Below are 16351 nucleotides of genomic sequence, written 5' to 3' on the forward strand. Positions count from 1 at the left end.
TTACCTTCCGAAATAACCGAATCAATAAAATTTAAAGAAAAACCAACCACAGAAATAGACCCATGACTCTTCCCCATTAACGAAAGGCCTCCTCCCAATCCTTCGTCTATTAACTGAGAAACAACCATCAAAATGTAAAAAATTACGAAAAAATTCTATACAAAAACTAAGAACTTTTGTGTCCATTAAAAATAAAATAACCGGTTTGTAACTAGAAACTAAATCCTTCAATGCAATAACTGTCCAAGGATTGTTGGCATAAGTCTCCCAAATAGGTTTGCATATTCTGAAAATTAATTGGATTGTATGTGAAAAACATCTCCACCATATAGAAATCATGGAGCTAGAGACAATAATATTTTCTTTTTCATCGATAGTCAATTGACACAGATCGTCTTTCATAGAGAAGGAGAAAGAAGAAGAAGTTAAGTTTAAGGAACAGGAAAAGGCGAGGGTATCGAGCCACAAAGGGACCGTGGAAGGAAAGTTTTGTTAAATATACACTTAAAAATATTTCTTATATTTAATTTAACTAGGATTATATTTTATATATATATATGCCATGATATTTTTTTCTTAATAACGATAATAACAGTTTTAATAATCGTTTGGCTGAGAGGTAAGATTTGGGTGATAAGATTCCATGTCAATCCAAATCAATTTTAATAATAGTTTGGCTGAGAGGTAAGCAGGCCTGAGCATCCAATATTATCAAAATTAAATACAACTGATAGGGCGTAATCAAATCAAATTGACCTAAATTTTGTAAAATTTAAATTTATTTATTAAAAGATTTTAAAAATTTAAATTCTTTGGTTGGATCTCATCTAGAAAATTAAACACTATGATTGAATTCGTTTATGCTATTAAATAATATAAAAAAATTATGAAAATAATAAATATTAGAATAGTAAATTAATAATTTTAAAGTGGATTGACATGCTTAGTCTGCTGGTAAGTGTATTTAAGTAAATTTGAGAGATCTCAAATTCTATCTACTCTCCAAACCTTCAATTCCATTTAAAAAAAAATAATAATAATAAAATAATAAGTTTAAATTTAATTAATTGATATTAAAGGATTTTAAATAAAAAAATTTAGAATAATTCATTTTTTTGAAATTCATAAAAACTTTCTTTTATTAGATGAGTGGATAATTTTAAAAATATTTCACTTAAATAATTTTATTTTTTATTTAAAAATTTTAAATTTTAAAATTTCTATCAATATTTATAATGTATACAAAAGTGGAAAGAGGGAATATTGAATTGTTTAAAATGCACTTAAACCTTTAATTATTTACAATAATATTTAGTTTTTAAAATATTTGATAATTTTATTATTTAAAATTTAATTTTTAAAAAATAGATGATAATTTTATAACTTGAAATAATTTTATAATTAATTAAAAAATCATAAAAAATATATAAAATATAATAAGATTAAATTTTATTAAATAATGATATAATTTTCATTGTAATTTATTATTTAAACTAATTTTAAAGTTTGCTAATAAAATTAAATTTCAAAATAAGAATTATTAAAATAATATATTTAAATATTAGATAAACACTAGAAAGATTATTAAAATAATTATTTTATATTTTAAGCACAAAATAAAAATAAATAAATTCAAATTTAATTAATTGTTAAAATAGTAATGAAATGAAAATTTGAAAATAGTGATCTATATTATTAAAATAGATTATTTAGAATTTTATTTAAATTTAAAATAGATAATATTTTTATTTATTAGATTAATTTTAAGAGTTAAGAGAAATATTCAACTATAACATATTATTAATATTTAAAAGTTTTAAACTAAGTAGATAATTCTTTATTTAAATTCCAAATATATTATATAATTAAAATTTCATGTATATACATATACTAAAACTATATTATCAATTGTGAACAAGAAGTTTTAGAGAAATTTGATTTTGATAAATTTCATACATAAATTAATAAATTATTTATTTCAAAATTTTGATAAATTGATAAGTTACAAAAATTTTAAAATAATTATTTATAACAAATACTTTTTTTTAAATATTTATTATCATAAGTGATAAATAATAATTATTTTTTAAATTTTAATTGATAATAATAATTTTAAATAATTGTTATCAAATGATAAATATATTACCATACTTTTAAATAATTATTTTTTAAAAAATGAGATTTTATAATTTTAATTTAAAAATATTTACACATAAATTGAAATTTAACATGATAATAATTATTATTGACCAATAAAATTCTTTGATTTTTTTTTCTATTTCTTAACTATAGTATCTTTCAATGATATAACTTAATTGTATATGACTATTTATGAGATTTTTTAAGAATTTTTTATTATTTTATCACTTTTATTATTTTATTATTTTAAAATATTATTATGCTCATAAATAATATTAATAATTTAATGTTGATATTCTAATATTAATAATATTTTAATTTATTATTTTAATACTTATAATTAATTTTCTTATTATTATATTAACCACTAGGTTTTAAATCATTATTCTATTGATAAATTTAAAATAAATTTAATTTAATTTAATTTATTAATATTTTATTATTTTTATTAGTTCTATGAGATGGTTATATGAAAATAATTAATAATAATTTGTTATAATAAAATATTAAATTTTAAAAAATAAAATATAAAATATAAAATAATAATTTATAGTAATTTTTTATTATAATATTTTCTTAGAGTAAACAACATTGTACTATTATAAGTGAAATTAATTTCGTAATTAGTTTTAAATTTAGGAGAATTAAATTATTTATTATATAATAATAATTTTAACATTTAAAAATTTCAATTATAAATATATATTATATAATCTACATATATCTAATTATTTATACAATAAAATATAATTTTTAAAATAGATAATATTTTATTATTTAAATTAATTTAAATTTAATAAAATTTGAGTTTTATACATATTTAAATTTATAAAGGATAATAATTTTATCTGTAATAACACAGTAATTACTTTTATAATTTTCTAAAATCTATTCTTATCATTTACTTGTCTCTCTTTTATTTAACTCACTCTTCCATTGGTAGATATTAATGGAGAAAAAATTATTGAGATTAAAATAATTAAATGATAAAAAGGATAATTTGATGAAATTAAAAGTTATTTTGCTACAATGATTTTCTTAATTATCATGCAAAACTCTTAAATAAAGTATAAAAATAAACAGAAGAGTAATGAAATATTCCTTAGCTTGGCTAAATTATATTTTATTTACATCATTATTGGAATTTGAATAATTCTCTATTCATAGATATAGAATTAAACCCTATTTAGTTTAAATCGAAATAATAACCGAATCAATTTAATTTCAAATTTTAATTTATTTTAAATTTTTTAATTTTAATTTTAATAAATTTATGATATCAGTTCGATTTAAAAAAATATTCAATAAAATCGAACTAAACCGAATAATGAATCCAACAATACATATTTTTGTATTATGATAATGAATTGATGGATATAATGGTATATAATCAAGCGGTCATGTATGTTTTAAAGTTTTTGAATATGAATTATGAATTGTTTTAGTTTTTAGTTTAATGTATATTATTTTTCTTGTTTATATTATTTACTGGCAAAAATTAAAATTGAATATTAAATTTTACAATATTAAAAAATTCAACTGACTAAATTAAATAAATCAAAACTATTTAATTTAATTTGATTTTTTTCAATTCAATTTATTTTAATATTGATAAATTTTTAAAATTTAATTTTCGATTTATTTGATTTTATTAATCGCTGAAATATTCCCTTAATCAGAAAAGTGAAATAATTAAGGTTGAGAGAAAATTAAAGGGAATGATAGATAAATTTTAAAAAACTTTAAAAATATTTCTTATATTTAATTTAAATAAGGATAAAATTATACTAGTTTATGATTAATGCCAGATTGCGGATGGCATTACTCGAATATTAGTTATTTGGGAGATAGATTCCACGTCAATCCAAATCAATTTTACTAATCGTTTGGATGAGAGATAAGCAGGCCTGATCATCCGCTATTATCAAAGTTAAATACAAGGATGTGATCGAATTAAATTTTATAAAATTTATAATTAATTATTAAAAATTTTAAAAATTTAAACAATAGTTAATTCGAGTTCGCATCGAATATTAAATATTATAATTAAATTCGACTCATAAAAAAGAGTTATTTAATATAATAATGAATTTAATTCGACTTCAATTAAAAAGTTTATTAATTAAATTTGAGCTCAAACTCAAAATTAAAAGGTTTGGCTCGAATTCAAGTTGACACTCACATTAGTAATTACAAATTATTTTCAGCATACTTTAATTAATTATTAATTATTATATAAACACTAGAAAGAATATTAAAATAATTATTTTATATTTTTAAGCACAAAATAAAAAAATAATAAATTCAAATTTAATTAATAGTTAAAATAGTAATGAAATGAAAATTTTTAAATAGTGATCTATATTATTAAAATAGATTATTTAGAATTTTATTTAAATTTAAAATAAAAAATATTTTTATTTATTAGATTAATTTTAAGAGTTAAGAGTATTATTTTAAAAACTAATTAAAAAATTAAGCTGACTATATTAAATCAATTCAAATAAATCAAAGTAAATTATTTTCTCACGATTCAGTTTATTTCAAATATTAGTAAATTCTTAAAATTCAATTTGTGATTTATTCGGTTTAATTAATTGCTGAAATCTTCCCTTAATCAGAAAAGTGAAATAATTAAGGATGAGAGAAAATTAAAGTGATGATATGCTCAAAGGTCATCTTCCATGGCCAGTGGCAGTGTGGATATGCTTGTTCAGGAGGGATTTACTTCACGTCAGCTTGATGTAATTAATGGCATTTTTCCTGAAATTGGTATGCATTCAGTTGGCATTTCACTTTTCTTTCTTTCTTACAATGTATTTACCCTTCGTTTGATTTATTTTATAAAAAAATAATTTAAATAAATTTTTATAAAATAATGTAAGATTTCAATTTTTTTAAAATAAAAATTTATAAATTAAAAAGAATTGAATTTTTTTTTATTAAAAAATATGTCAATTGAACTTGATATCAAACAAAGGATAGAACCTTGAGAAATCCTTTATCCAAGTTACACCCAGTTACTCTTTTCCGATTCCAATATAAATTTCTCATCACTTTAGTCTTTCCCTGAGAAAAAAATAATAATAAACCTCTGCAAAGGATGAGGGTGGGTTTTTTTAATTATTTTTTTTAAATAAAAAAAAGTGAGATTTTAATATTTAACAAAAGTAATATTTTAATTAAGACAATATTGATATTATATAAATATATATTATAAATTTTTAATAAATAAAATAAAAACAAATTATAAAAATATTTATATTTATATTAAATAATATATATATATATATATATATATATATATATATATATATATATATTAATAATATAATTATGAGTTGATTGCTCAAATTGGCCGTGATATGAATAATAAAAATATGTCAAATCGAGTTAGCATATCAATTGTTATCGTGATATAAATGAATTGACACAATTTCAATACCAACATAAATAAGCTCAACATTAACTCTTAATTTTTCGTCCGTATCGTGTCCACTATCTTGTCATCCATACTTTTTGTGTAATTAATTTTCTCTTACATTATTATTTTTATTTAAAATTATAATAATAATAACATAATTATCACTACTTATTTAAAAAATATATATTAAATGCATTGTTATTGTTGTTGAATTAATTTTTTTAATAGTAAAATTATACAAAAACATGTTTATTAATGCCATATAATAATCACTCAAAGTGAGTTATGAGTTGTTATTATAAGATAGAGTCACGTGTCAAAGAGTCTGATAAACTGATTAGATTCGGATATCGCAGCGCTCGGTTCTTCACTAGGACGCGCTCTCTTCTGAGCAGGTCGAGACTTCACAGAAAGCTACCATTAGCGGATATAATCCAGCAGATCTCGATTGCACCTATAATTGCGGGATCCCTTATTCACTAGCCGGTACCATTCGGATTTCCTGACAATTTGATAACCAACTATACTTTCTTACAGTATAAAAGTTAGCGTGCACAAAGATTAAGGTATATATTTTTTCATACTCATTCTAAACTCAAAGCAATTCATTACATTCACTCATTCTATCAAATTACTAACTTGAGCGTTGGAGTGGCTGCCTATAGTGTCAACCACCTCACGCTTTCTCTTTTGCAGATTGACTTCTCGCAATTCAGCTTTATTTCACCCACATTATTTGGTTATGTTGCCAAAAAATCCATTGAATTCTTCCTATTCATTTATATTAAAACCGGTCTTCTATTCACTTTCTCTTAAAAAGATAATTTTCTTTTCTCCTATTTTTCAAATGGCTGATAATTCATGAGCTAATACTAAGTCTGCTGCCAATAAAAGGGTCATCATTACTTCCTCCTCCAGCAGTGGACAAAATACACCCTCTATGGTCAATGAGACAGACCTCAACAATCTGAATAACGAGCAAATACTCTAGTACATTAAAAAACTATAGGCAACTCTCAAGCAGTATAAGGCTTGGAAAAAGGCTTCATTCATGGCTTACAGGATAAGGGAGGAGGCTTCCATTGAGACCCTAAAGACTCAGATGGAAGTGACCCAAACATAATCTAGAGAGAAGACCAAGCTGGAGGATGAGAAGTTATTGGATGAGACTCTAAAAGACGTTGACTAAAAGCTAGTCCGTGTCGTGCAGAGGTACTAGAAGGAACAAGAGGAGGACTATGGTTGGATGATGTCTCGCCTTTGTCGGAAGAGATCTTAGCAAAAACCTTCCCTACTAAGTTCAAGCTGCCAAGTTTGGACAAATATGACGAAACAGCAGATCTCAGGAGTTACCTGACGATCTTCAAAATAACGATGCAGTTTCAAGATGTCAATGATTTTATGTTGTGCCGAATGTTTCCATCTACATTAAAAGGTTTGACTCAAAAATGGTATCAACATCTGAGCCTAGATTCTATTCAAAACTTTACTCAATTTGGTATGATGTTTAAGTCTAGATTTATCACTTGCATTCCTCCTAAAAAATTCTACTTTGACTTATGAAAGATCTGCCAAGGAGACCTTTAAGGAGTTTCATTTCACGTTTCAATGCTAAAGCGATACAGGTGAAAGAATTAAATCACAAAATAGCATGCAAGGCGTTGGAAAAGGAAGCTTGTAATATCAAATTCACGGATTCTTTGATCAAGAATCTTACGCTACATATCAACAGCTGATGGATAAAGGCTAAAAATATATAATGCTTGATGACGAGGTCCAGGCGCTGAGAGAAGATAGGAGGATGAGCCAACAACAAATCTAAAAGTCGGAGAGGCGAGAGTATGAAGGAGAAAAGTTTTTTATTAAAATCATTAATTCGTGATTTTTGTTAATAAAATTAATAAAAAGAAATTAACTTCTCTAAACAAGATAACCTTAACATTAACTTAAGGTTATTGGTTTAGAAAAAGTTATGTTCTTTAATAAAATTTTCAATGAATTTTTTTTATTAATAATTTTATATCATTAATTCAAATAAATAATTTATTTATATAAATAAAAATATTATAAATTTTAAAAATTATTATGAACCGAAAATAATAAAAATATGTTGAATTTTTCGCTATATAATAATTTGAAAAGAAAAAAGTTCATTTGTACGAAATATTCTAAAATTTTTAAAATTTTTATTAAAATTTTAAAATAATTCATTAATTTCATTACAATAAAATATAGTTGAATTTTTTTGAACTACAAAAATAAATTGAACATATTTATATTTTACATATTATATATTTTTTAAAAATAAGCATAAATTAAAAACAACAAATTCACAAGATATTTATTAAATTATGCTAATTTAAAAGTGAGAGAATGGAACAATAAGAAATTATTAAAAATATTTTTTATATTTTAATTATTTACATTATTTACATTCTATGATAAATTTTATTATTTTAATTATTTTTATAATTAACTCAAAATATCTCAAAGTTTAGTATATATATATAATTACAATAAGATTAAATATTTACAATATTAGTTTTTAGAATAATATTTTTTTTTTAAGTAAAACTAACGATTGTATTAATAAAATTCCATCAAATAAAGAGTGATATCATTTACAGAGAGAGGATTATGCCTAATAGATTTTTTAGCCGAAATATAAGCAATTAAAGTAGTAGTACGACGAACCCATCTAATAGAAATATCAGTTTTAGAGTATAATAAAGATTTATAATCATTCAAAATCAAACCCTTATATAAGATAATTTGGCAAAAATGCTCCTAAGTGCCTGTCTACCAAGCAAATCTATCTCTCGAGCATAAATAATTAAAGTCTACCGAACAAATCTCATCTCTCGAGTATAAATCATTAAAGTCTACCGAACAAAGCCACGGAAAATGGCTTCTACGAGATAAAACTCGAATAAGGTTCAAAGACTGACGTGATCGTTGCGATTTCGAAAACCCATAATAACTAGTAAACCTTCATTACCTTCCGAAATAACCGAATCAATAAAATTTAAAGAAAAACCAACCACAGAAATAGACCCATGACTCTTCCCCATTAACGAAAGGCCTCCTCCCAATCCTTCGTCTATTAACTGAGAAACAACCATCAAAATGTAAAAAATTACGAAAAAATTCTATACAAAAACTAAGAACTTTTGTGTCCATTAAAAATAAAATGTCCGGTTTGTAACTAGAAACTAAATCCTTCAATGCAATAACTGTCCAAGGATTGTTGGCATAAGTCTCCCAAATAGGTTTGTATATTCTGAAAATTAATTGGATTGTATGTGAAAAACATCTCCACCATATAGAAATCATGGAGCTAGAGACAATAATATTTTCTTTTTCATCGATAGTCAATTGACACAGATCGTCTTTCATAGAGAAGGAGAAAGAAGAAGAAGTTAAGTTTAAGCAAGAGGAAAAGGCGAGGATATCAAGGTACAAACGGACCGTGAAAGAAAAGTTTTGTTAAATATACACTTAAAAATATTTCTTATATTTAATTTAACTAGGATTATATTTTATATATATATATGCCATGATATTTTTTTCTTAATAACGATAATAACAGTTTTAATAATCGTTTGGCTGAGAGGTAAGATTTGGGTGATAAGATTCCATGTCAATCCAAATCAATTTTAATAATAGTTTGGCTGAGAGGTAAGCAGGCCTGAGCATCCAATATTATCAAAATTAAATACAACTGATAGGGCGTAATCAAATCAAATTGACCTAAATTTTGTAAAATTTAAATTTATTTATTAAAAGATTTTAAAAATTTAAATTCTTTGGTTGGATCTCATTTAGAAAATTAAACATTATAATTGAATTCGTTTATGCTATTAAATAATATAAAAAAATTATGAAAATAATAAATATTAAAATAGTAAATTAATAATTTTAAAGTGGATCGTCAAAATAGCATTGACATGCTTGGTCTGCTGGTAAGTGTATCCGAGTAAATTTGAGAGATCTCAAATTCTATCTACTCCCCAAACCTTCAATTCCATTTCAAAAATAAAAATAATAATAAAATAATAAGTTTAAATTTAATTAATTGATATTAAAGGATTTTAAATAAAAAAATTTAGAATAATTCATTTTTTTGAAATTCATAAAAACTTTCTTTTATTAGATGAGTGGATAATTTTAAAAATATTTCACTTAAATAGTTTTATTTTTTATTTAAAAATTTTAAATTTTAAAATTTCTATCAATATTTATAATGTATACAAAAGTGGAAAGAGGGAATATTGAATTGTTTAAAATGCACTTAAACCTTTAATTATTTACAATAATATTTAGTTTTTAAAATATTTGATAATTTTATTATTTAAAATTTAATTTTTAAAAAATAGATGATAATTTTATAATTTGAAATAATTTTATAATTAATTAAAAAATCATAAAAAATATATAAAATATAATAAGATTAAATTTTATTAAATAATGATATAATTTTCATTGTAATTTATTATTTAAACTAATTTTAAAGTTTGCTAATAAAATTAAATTTCAAAATAAGAATTATTAAAATAATATATTTAAATATTAGATAAACACTAGAAAGATTATTAAAATAATTATTTTATATTTTAAGCACAAAATAAAAATAAATAAATTCAAATTTAATTAATTATTAAAATAGTAATGAAATGAAAATTTTAAAATAGTGATCTATATTATTAAAATAGATTATTTAGAATTTTATTTAAATTTAAAATAAAAAATATTTTTATTTATTAGATTAATTTTAAGAGTTAAGTGTAATATTTAAAAAATTAATTAAAAAATTCAACTGACTAAATTAAATCAATTCAAATAAATTAAAGTAAATTATTTTCTCACGATTCAGTTTATTTCAAATATTAGTAAATTCTTAAAATTCAATTTGTGATTTATTCGGTTTAATTAATTGCTGAAATCTTCCCTTAATCAGAAAAGTGAAATAATTAAGGATGAGAGAAAATTAAAGGGAATGATATGATAAGTTTTAAAAAACTTTAAAAATATATTTTTTTAAAGTAAAACTAGTTATTGTATTAATAAAATTCTATCAAATAAAGAGAGATATCATTCACAGAGAGAGACGATTATACCTGATAGATTCTTTAGCCGAAATATAAGCAATTAGAGTAGTATTACAACGAACCATCTAACAGAAATAGCAGTTTTAGAGTCTAATAAAGATTTAGAATCATTTAAAATCAAACCCCTGTATAAGATAATTTGACAAAAATGCTCCTAAGTGTCTGTCTAAACCGCATAAGATAAAATGGCAAAGATATTCCTCATTTTTTATTATCTCTCGATCATAAATCATTAAAGTCTACCGAACAAATCTATCTCTCGAGCATAAATCATTAAAGTCTACCGAATAAATCTCATCTCTTGAGCATAAATCATTAAAGTTTATCGAACAAAGTCACGGAAGAGGGTTTCCACGAGATAAAACTCGAATAAGATTCCAAGACTGATGTGGTCGTTGTGATTTCGGAAACCCATAATGACTAGTAAACCTTCATTGAATATTACCTTCCGAAACAACCGAATCAATAAAATTTAAAGAAAAACCAACCACAGAAATAGAAACAATCATCAAAAAATAAAATGTCCGGCTTGTAACTAGAAACTAAATCCTTCAATGCAATAACTGTTCGAGAATTACCGTCATAAGTCTCCCAAAGAGGTCTGCAATTCTGAAAATTGATTGAATTGTATGTGAGAAATATCTCCACCGTACAGAAATCATAAGTGACGATCGGAATATCTCTGGAGGTAAAGACAACAACATCTTTTTTTTCATCGATAGTCAATTGAGGCTCATGGAGAATAAAAAAGAAAAAGTTGGATTTAAGCAAAAGGAAAAGGCGAGAGTATCAAGTCACAAAGGGACCGTGAAAGGAAAGTTTTGTTAAATATACACTTAAAAATATTTCTTATATTTAATTTAACTTGGATTATATTTTATATATATATATGCCATGATATTTTTTTCTTAATAACGATAATAACAGTTTTAATAATCGTTTGGCTGAGAGGTAAGATTTGGGTGATAAGATTCCATGTCAATCCAAATCAATTTTAATAATCGTTTGGCTGAGAGGTAAGCAGGCCTGAGCATCCAGTATTATCAAAATTAAATACAACTGATCGGGCGTAATCAAATCAAATTGACCTAAATTTTGTAAAATTTAATTTTATTTATTAAAAAATTTTAAAAATTTAAATTCTAATATTTGATTCGCTCTCATTTAGAAAATTAAACATTATGATTGAATTCGTTTATGCTATTAAATAATATAAAAAAAATTTATGAAAATAATAAATATTAGAATAGTAAATTAATAATTTTAAAGTGGATCGTAAAATAGCATTGACATGCTTAGTCTGCTGGTAAATGTATCTGAGTAAATTTGAGAGATCTCAAGTTCTATCTACTCCCCAAATCTCCAATTTCATTTCAAAAAAAAAAATAATAATAAAATAATAAGTTTAAATTTAATTAATTGATATTAAAGGATTTTAAATAAAAAAATTTAGAATAATTCATTTTTTTGAAATTCATAAAAACTTTCTTTTATTAGATGAGTGGATAATTTTAAAAATATTTCACTTAAATAATTTTATTTTTTATTTAAAAATTTTAAATTTTAAAATTTCTATCAATATTTATAATGTATACAAAAGTGGAAAGAGGGAATATTGAATTGTTTAAAATGCACTTAAACCTTTAATTATTTACAATAATATTTAGTTTTTAAAATATTTGATAATTTTATTATTTAAAATTTAATTTTTAAAAAATAGATGATAATTTTATAATTTGAAATAATTTTATAATTAATTAAAAAATCATAAAAAATATATAAAATATAATAAGATTAAATTTTATTAAATAATGATATAATTTTCATTGTAATTTATTATTTAAACTAATTTTAAAGTTTGCTAATAAAATTAAATTTCAAAATAAGAATTATTAAAATAATATATTTAAATATTAGATAAACACTAGAAAGATTATTAAAATAATTATTTTATATTTTAAGCACAAAATAAAAATAAATAAATTCAAATTTAATTAATTGTTAAAATAGTAATGAAATGAAAATTTGAAAATAGTGATCTATATTATTAAAATAGATTATTTAGAATTTTATTTAAATTTAAAATAGATAATATTTTTATTTATTAGATTAATTTTAAGAGTTAAGAGAAATATTCAACTATAACATATTATTAATATTTAAAAGTTTTAAACTAAGTAGATAATTCTTTATTTAAATTCCAAATATATTATATAATTAAAATTTCATGTATATACATATACTAAAACTATATTATGAATTGTGAAAAAGAAGTTTTAGAGAAATTTGATTTTGATAAATTTCATACATAAATTAATAAATTATTTATTTCAAAATTTTGATAAATTGATAAGTTACAAAAATTTTAAAATAATTATTTATAACAAATACTTTTTTTTAAATATTTATTATCATAAGTGATAAATAATAATTATTTTTTAAATTTTAATTGATAATAATAATTTTAAATAATTGTTATCAAATGATAAATATATTACCATACTTTTAAATAATTATTTTTTAAAAAATGAGATTTTATAATTTTAATTTAAAAATATTTACACATAAATTGAAATTTAACATGATAATAATTATTATTGACCAATAAAATTCTTTGATTTTTTTTTCTATTTCTTAACTATAGTATCTTTCAATGATATAACTTAATTGTATATGACTATTTATGAGATTTTTTAAGAATTTTTATTATTTTATCACTTTTATTATTTTATTATTTTAAAATATTATTATGCTCATAAATAATATTAATAATTTAATGTTGATATTCTAATATTAATAATATTTTAATTTATTATTTTAATACTTATAATTAATTTTCTTATTATTATATTAACCACTAGGTTTTAAATCATTATTCTATTGATAAATTTAAAATAAATTTAATTTAATTTAATTTATTAATATTTTATTATTTTTATTAGTTCTATGAGATGGTTATATGAAAATAATTAATAATAATTTGTTATAATAAAATATTAAATTTAAAAAAATAAAATATAAAATATAAAATAATAATTTATAGTAATTTTTTATTATAATATTTTCTTAGAGTAAACAACATTGTACTATTATAAGTGAAATTAATTTCGTAATTAGTTTTAAATTTAGGAGAATTAAATTATTTATTATATAATAATAATTTTAACATTTAAAAATTTCAATTATAAATATATATTATATAATCTACATATATCTAATTATTTATACAATAAAATATAATTTTTAAAATAGATAATATTTTATTATTTAAATTAATTTAAATTTAATAAAATTTGAGTTTTATACATATTTAAATTTATAAAGGATAATAATTTTATCTGTAATAACACAGTAATTACTTTTATAATTTTCTAAAATCTATTCTTATCATTTACTTGTCTCTCTTTTATTTAACTCACTCTTCCATTGGTAGATATTAATGGAGAAAAAATTATTGAGATTAAAATAATTAAATGATAAAAAGGATAATTTGATGAAATTAAAAGTTATTTTGCTACAATGATTTTCTTAATTATCATGCAAAACTCTTAAATAAAGTATAAAAATAAACAGAAGAGTAATGAAATATTCCTTAGCTTGGCTAAATTATATTTTATTTACATCATTATTGGAATTTGAATAATTCTCTATTCATAGATATAGAATTAAACCCTATTTAGTTTAAATCGAAATAATAACCGAATCAATTTAATTTCAAATTTTAATTTATTTTAAATTTTTTAATTTTAATTTTAATAAATTTATGATATCAGTTCGATTTAAAAAAATATTCAATAAAATCGAACTAAACCGAATAATGAATCCAACAATACATATTTTTGTATTATGATAATGAATTGATGGATATAATGGTATATAATCAAGCGGTCATGTATGTTTTAAAGTTTTTGAATATGAATTATGAATTGTTTTAGTTTTTAGTTTAATGTATATTATTTTTCTTGTTTATATTATTTACTGGCAAAAATTAAAATTGAATATTAAATTTTACAATATTAAAAAATTCAACTGACTAAATTAAATAAATCAAAACTATTTAATTTAATTTGATTTTTTTCAATTCAATTTATTTTAATATTGATAAATTTTTAAAATTTAATTTTCGATTTATTTGATTTTATTAATCGCTGAAATATTCCCTTAATCAGAAAAGTGAAATAATTAAGGTTGAGAGAAAATTAAAGGGAATGATAGATAAATTTTAAAAAACTTTAAAAATATTTCTTATATTTAATTTAAATAAGGATAAAATTATACTAGTTTATGATTAATGCCAGATTGCGGATGGCATTACTCGAATATTAGTTATTTGGGAGATAGATTCCACGTCAATCCAAATCAATTTTACTAATCGTTTGGATGAGAGATAAGCAGGCCTGATCATCCGCTATTATCAAAGTTAAATACAAGGATGTGATCGAATTAAATTTTATAAAATTTATAATTAATTATTAAAAATTTTAAAAATTTAAACTCTATTTGAGTTTTAATAATTAGTTCGAGTTCGCATCAAATATTAAATATTATAATTAAATTCGATTCATAAAAAAACTCATTTAATATAATAATAAATTTAATTCAACTTCAATTAAGAAGTTTGTTAATTAAATTTGAGCTCAAACTCAAAATTAAAAGATTTGGCTCAAATTCAAGTTGAGACTCACATTAGTAATTACAAATTATTTTCAGCATACTTTAATTAATTATTAATTATTATTAATATAAATAATATAGAAAAAAGCACATTAAAAAAATTATGCAATACAATTCGTAATAAAAATAATAAAAATAAATATAAATTCAACATAACACAAATAATACACAAAATTTAATATCAAAGGAATAAGTTAACTTTCAACTTCCAACTTCCAACAACCAACATTCATAACTAGTCAAACTTATTTAACTAGTCTAACTTAAATTTCAATTTCAACATTCATAATGCTTCCAACAATACCAATCAACTACGACCATAAATTTATAATGCTTCTAACAATACCAATTAACTATAATAATAAATTCATACTAATAAAAAATTCATAAATTCATAGTTATATTAGTTATTTATAATTTTTAAAAATGTGATTTTTAATTATTTGTAATATTTTATATTTTATAATTTTATAATTATTTTTCTTTTATTTGTTTAATAATGTTGATTTTTTAGAATAATTTATTGGATATTTACCCGCAAATATTAATTTAATTTTATATTTTATATTACTTATTTATATTTTAATATTTCTTTTTATAAATATATATACCATTTAAAATTAAATTATAATTATAAATTTTTTTAGTATAACAAATAATAAATTTGTTCTTCATACAAAACAATTCATACTAGATACTAAATATAAAATAATGTATGAGTTTATTCATGAGTTTAATTAATTAATTTGTTAATGAATGAACCTGTTCTTAAACTTCCTAAGCCTATTCACAAACTTATTTAACGAATTAGTTCACGAATGTAACGATCCGGAAATCGGACCGCTACCGGCGCTAGGATCCAGATCGGCATAAGGCCGCCGAGACCCGTAGCAAGCCTCCTATACCTGTTGGATACCTGATAACATCCCATACATGATCATACATTTTCATAAAATTTAAATCTTTTCATATTCCAAGCCTGACCTGTGCATGCACTATACCATAA

This window comes from Manihot esculenta, chromosome 18 (assembly GCF_001659605.2).
Source record: "Manihot esculenta cultivar AM560-2 chromosome 18, M.esculenta_v8, whole genome shotgun sequence".
In the NCBI taxonomy this organism is placed as follows: Eukaryota; Viridiplantae; Streptophyta; class Magnoliopsida; order Malpighiales; family Euphorbiaceae; genus Manihot; species Manihot esculenta.